Source organism: Pteropus vampyrus, unplaced genomic scaffold (assembly GCF_000151845.1).
Source record: "Pteropus vampyrus isolate Shadow unplaced genomic scaffold, Pvam_2.0 Scaffold11, whole genome shotgun sequence".
In the NCBI taxonomy this organism is placed as follows: domain Eukaryota; kingdom Metazoa; phylum Chordata; class Mammalia; order Chiroptera; family Pteropodidae; genus Pteropus; species Pteropus vampyrus.
In genome coordinates this window covers 19703443-19709391 of record NW_011888792.1, presented here as the reverse complement: position 1 = coordinate 19709391, position 5949 = coordinate 19703443, and the positions used below count along the sequence as shown (strand labels likewise).

The 5949-nt window shown below is 28.9% G+C and overlaps 1 non-coding gene across 1 annotated transcript; it reads left to right on the top strand.

Annotated features, from left to right (window-relative positions):
* The first annotated feature begins 1376 nt into the window (after positions 1–1376).
* On the top strand, positions 1377–1482 carry LOC111732145. The gene has a single exon (XR_002777441.1). It is a non-coding gene; the product is annotated as a U6 spliceosomal RNA (small nuclear RNA).
* Positions 1483–5949: the final 4467 nt, after the last annotated feature.

The following is a 5949-nucleotide window of genomic DNA, read 5'->3' as shown; positions in this document are numbered from 1 at the left end:
CGAACTAACTTTTTGATGCTTCACAGAGAAGAAAGGTCTCAGCCATAAAGCTTTGAAAGTTCTCTTGGCACATTCCCATACATGGGAAGATAATTTTAAAAATACAAGAAAATCCGTCTTGTATAAACACTCATAATGCAATAGAATTGTGGTTGAATTTTATACCAAGTCATTTTAGGTAAAAAGAAAATTATGAGCAGAATAGACATCTTTCAGTGAAGACATATTGAAAATATAGGATCACCTCCCCCAAATTTTTAACTTGTAGCTTAATATTTCAAAATAAACTAGATGAAATTAAGACATGAAAGCATAAACCAGAAATAGAAAATAAATAGAAAGATTAAAATTATGAGATTTAAAGAGAGTTTGAAAATGAAGCTCACTGAGTTCCAGAATGATTTAGAAATAAATTTAAAGTAATTTCAGGAATGAAGATAAGTCTAAATAGATAATGAAAATTAATAGGTATCATAAATGATACAGTAAAAGAAATAAACAATAGAAAATAGAAAAAATAAATTTTAAAATCAAGCAAAAATTACACTATTTTAAAGAATAAACAAAAGGGTTAAAAACCTTCCAAATTTTTATTATAAGATGAGTGAATATTGATTACAGAACTTAATTGCACTAAAGGAATCCATAAACCAATAATGCACCTGTATATCAATAAAAATCTTCAATTTGTAAATTTTAACATAATCACAATAAAAAAATCTTTATATTTTCTTGAACCAGAAAAGTTAATTATGAAGTTCATTTGAAGGAAAAAATAAGCAAAAATAGAGAAATCATGAAAACCACAAAAAAGGTGTTCTAGCCACCCCTCATAGAAAATGTATTTTATGTCCTCTATAATTAAAAGAATAAGATATTGGAATATAAATGGAACAGAATAGAAAATCTGAAAATAGACATAGTATTTCTAAATGAAAATTCAATATATTATAAACACAGCATCAAAAATCAGTAAGTAAAAAAATATCATTTATAATTAGTGTTGGATAAATGGCAGAGCTATGTGAAAAAAAGACAAAGTTATCTTCACACATATATGCAAGTATTAGAAGTAAATACATATGAATTTATCTATAAATTTGAGAATGGGGATAACAGTCTTAACTATGACTCACAAAATATAATCAATAAAGGATAAAATTAATCATTTTAGTTCTGTAATTTGTCCAAAAAATATTTCTGACAAATAAATATAATCAAACACATAGACAAATGACAAAACAGTGAAACATAGTTGTAATGAAAAAGATTTGAAGGTCATCAGATCTAGTCATTAATAGAATTTTAAGATACAGTATTTGTAATATAGAGCAATCCAGATATTCAAATATATCCTAAAGATAAAGACATACAAGGTGTTGCTTCAACAGCACATATACTAAAATTGGAATGATGCAGAAAAGGTTAGCATGGACCCTGTGCAAAGATGACATGTAAATTAATGAAGCATTTTCTATTTCTAAAAATAGAAATGCAGCATTTCTATTTTAAAAAATGGTTAAAATGGTAATTTTATGTTATGTATATTTTACTACAATAAAAATAAATAGATGTAAAAAAATTAAAAATAAAATTAAAAAGTACACGGACATTTTAAACTATTTTGATAATCTTAATTTCAGTAAAAATATTGTTATCAGTTCATTCTAATTTCATATTGATACAAAAATATTAAAAAGCTAGCTGGTTATATCAGTATCAGTAAGAACAAAAAGAATGTAAGCTGGACATGATGTACCTCTTGATGTGATACAATAGGAAGATTATAATTCATCTTATGAAGTATTATTATCAAACAATAGAACAAATTTGATCAGCTTTCTAAATGTAATTTGTTTTTATAGGAAATAAAGTGGTATGCAGACCATCTTAAGTGATACAAAGGGATGCAATAAGCAAAATCCAGAATATGCAAAATTATATAGGATATGATCTTGGTTTCTTGACTGAATAAATTATAAGAAAAAAAGGAATAGAAAGCTTATAAATTAAAAGCAGTTTAAACCATACTAATAAAATGCATTGCATGTACTTTGTTTTCTAATTCAAACAAACAAACTATAAGTTAAAAGTACTATGAGATATTGTGTATTTCATAACATAAAGAATTATACTTAATTTAGGACTGATGAAAATATTGAGATTATGATTTTTAAAGTGTCTTTTATAGATACATACTGAAGGATCTTGGATATAATAATATGATATCTAGGATTTGGCTCAAAAAATATCTAGAGTAAGATGTGGGATGTAAAGTAGGTATAGTCTTAAGAAAAAGATATATTGACTGTTTTGAAACTGGATATAGGATCCATGGAGGTGTATTATGATACTGTTTTTTAATATATATTTATATTTTTCCATAATAATTTTTAACGTAATACTAATATTAATGTAACAGACAGATAGTAACAAGTGAGGGAAAATCATTGTTTTTATTTACAAGGCTGTAAATGAGAAAAATCCATGAAAAAAGAACCCAAATTTATGCATATGTTTTATCTCTTAAAATCTTTTCATTTATGTTGCTTCAACCCACTGTCCAATATGTTCGTGCTTTCTTATTTTAAAATGTATATGCCTGCACATATAGAAAATTGTTAACCAAAAGAACTGGTCATGTCCTCTTGTGATAAGTAAGCATTTCTTGGTTGTTGTTGTTGTTGTTTTAATATAAACTGATCTTAAGGATTAGGCATTAAATGCCAGGTACCTTTTTAAGTAATTTGCTATATACTCTTCACCAGGGAGGAATGTGACCTCATTCCATGTTCTAGATAACACAACCATGCTGTAGTGATTAGTACATCTGGTCAGATGGGAGAAAAACACATGGCTCTGCACTTTTTTAACAACTTATTCAGCCTGAAACCAGTTGGTTAGCAAGAGATTTAAAAGCAAAGCATTCTCATGAACATGGATAATGGACTAGTGGTTACCAGAGGGTAGCGGGTAGGGGAGGAGGGGGGAGGTAGACTGAGTAAAAGGGGTCAAATATAGCGGGGAGGGAGAGGGTGATGGATAAAGGGGATTAAATATATGGTAGCTGAGGGAAACTGGACTTCGGCTGGTAAACACACAATAGAATATATAGATGTCAAATTATAATGTACACCTGAAAATTATATAATTGTATTAACCAATGTTACCCCAATAAACTTAATAAAAAATAAATAAAATAAATAAAAAATTAAAAGCAAAGCATTGAAAAATGTCAATTAATTAAGCATCATGGCTAATAAATTAAATAAAACAGTGTATATTTATCTTACTGATGCAGAGGCAACAGGCTTCTGACAATGTTTATCTTTTGTGTTCTGTTGAGGTATAATAAACATCTAAAATTTTTAAATGTACAGTTCAAGAGATTGGGAGCAACAGTCATTTAACTACAACCACTGTCAGGGTTTAGAACACTCCCATCACCACAGGAGCCCCCATGTGCCTGTTAGCAGTCAGTCTGTGCCCTCACCCTTGCTTCTAAGCAATCATCAATCTTCTGGAAAGCAAACTGTGGTTTTGCCTTTTATAGAATTTTATATAAAGTTCATACTAAACCATAGAATTCGCAGCCTTTACTGAATGCCTTCTTTTACATAGCTCCTGAGTATACAATACTGGAAAATTTTGTTGTATCATTCCAGAATGACTTTTTGATACAATAAAGATAACATTGAAGAATAGGGCAGAAGACCTTAATTCTATCACTGCCACTCCAATCTGTGAACTAAGATATATGTTTTAGCTTCTCTTGTCAATTGTTAAATGTTAAATGAGCAATTGTTAAATGAGGATAATAGTACTATTCTGGCTCTGATTAGAGAGAACATGTAAAGTGCTTTCTAAAATATGACACATTACACAGTTTAATTCAAGAGAAAAAGCTGTCAGAAATAAGATAAATGACTGTTTTTTTAAAAAAAGACATAATTAAATATAAATAAATGTATATTAAAATATAAATTTTAAAAGTTCTACTTTTTCACTGTGGAGATGGAACTAAAATGGAGGGGAGATGTGAATGGATTTTATGAACTTTGAATAAAATGGGGAAAAAAGTAAAACTAGAATTATAAGAAGGAACAATATTAAGCTTATCTAAATAAAAATAGCTAGTTTTATAAATAAACTTTATTCTTTTAATTTTCATTATTATCAACATCGAGAATTTATTCTACATAGAACACATTATTTGACAAGGTTATACTTATGAATAGAGCTTATAATCCTTGTCTTTGTCAACATTGGAAAGGGGGACAGAAAATGGTTTTTAAATGAATTAAGGACAAGGAAAAACACTCTTCTAGCAAAATAAGTCCATAAAGATTATGTGAATATTGACATTTATAACTTCATGAGAAAAAAAATTTCCTGTTTTGTTTGTTTATTTTACCTAATGTCAAGACAGGAAACAAGATAAACTACCTCTCTGTTCCTACCCCCACATCACAGTAGTAAACCTTTAGTCTGATCCATCTTTGAGGCCTGAAGTTCTCCTATCTCTCTTCACACCCTAGAGAAAAGGGAGCAATCTAATTGTGTTAGAGGCTAGAAAATTTCTGAGACAAAAGAGAAAGCTGAGAAAAGCTTATAATTCATAAGGAGGAGTAAAGGACCATGACACTTGGAAAAGGAAAACGAATCGATTAAATGAGAAGATACCTGGTCTGGGTAGGTCGAGTTTTGCCAGTTGAAGGAAAATCCAAGTGGAATGTCTGAAAGATATAGTCAGTATAGAAATTTTAATTAAACTACCGACAAAACACGACTTTTTGCCTTTTTGCCCTTGTGTATTAGATAAATTATATAAAACGAAAGTAAAGAGATGATTGACAGTTTTTCAAGCATCCATGTGCTCTTATTTTTTAAAGAAAAGGAAGAAACTTCAATCCATCACCACAAAATGTTAGATCCCAATTAAATGCCTAAGGTATTTTTATTAATGGTGGTCTGAGGATAGAGAAATTGATCCATTGAATTAATCTATTTAATTAAAAAATAAGACTAATCCTTCTCAATTTGGAGACTCTATTCAGGAATAAAAACAAATATAAAAGTTAAATAAATTTTAAAATACTGTTATTATATGTGCTACTAAAGCAAGCACTCAAAATACTGTTTATTATAATGTGTGTAGAAGTATGCAGCATATTGAACAATAGTTTTATTAGTAATGAAAGAAAAAGAGCAGTCATTGAGGGTTGGAACACTTAAACATTTCAGGCAAAAGAAATTACTGTACATGGTGTTAGAGTTGATCATTTAAAGTAAGAGATTAAAAAGAACTCAGAAAATTTATGTAATGTGTTCTAATGTGTTTAGTAGTAGGAGGTCACAGAGTCAAAGCCAGGTTTTCTGATTTTAAATGAGTATACTACTTATGAAAAATTATAGCTCCTAAAATGATGAACATTCCATCATTTACTTTTTAAATAATATTTATTGTATGCCTATGATGTACTAAATTCTGTTCTAGCCTTTATCTAGTAGATAAAGCAGTGAACAAAAATGCCCTTTGTGGAGCTTGTATATTAAAGGGTGGCTGCAAGATGGAAAATGAACAACTATATGTTATATTGTTATATAATGCTATGAGAAAATTGAAAAGGGTAAGCAGATAGAACTGGAAAGAGAATCATAATTTTAGTAAGGTGTCTTCAGAAGGTCTTTCAAAAGAAGTAACATTTAAAGATTAATCTAAATGAGATTTTTTAAGTAGAAGGATCTGTGGTTACATAGACTCCAAGGTAAGAATACATGAGACATGAGAAGTCAGAGTAACTAGAGTAGAATGAGCCAGAGAAAGTAATTAGATTCCTTGGAGAAGTCTATACATTTTATACATGTATTAAATAAAAATTTTAAAAGATGTTCTTATTCGAAGAGTGCTATTTACATAATAGTGCATAGGAAGTAACATAGCAAGTT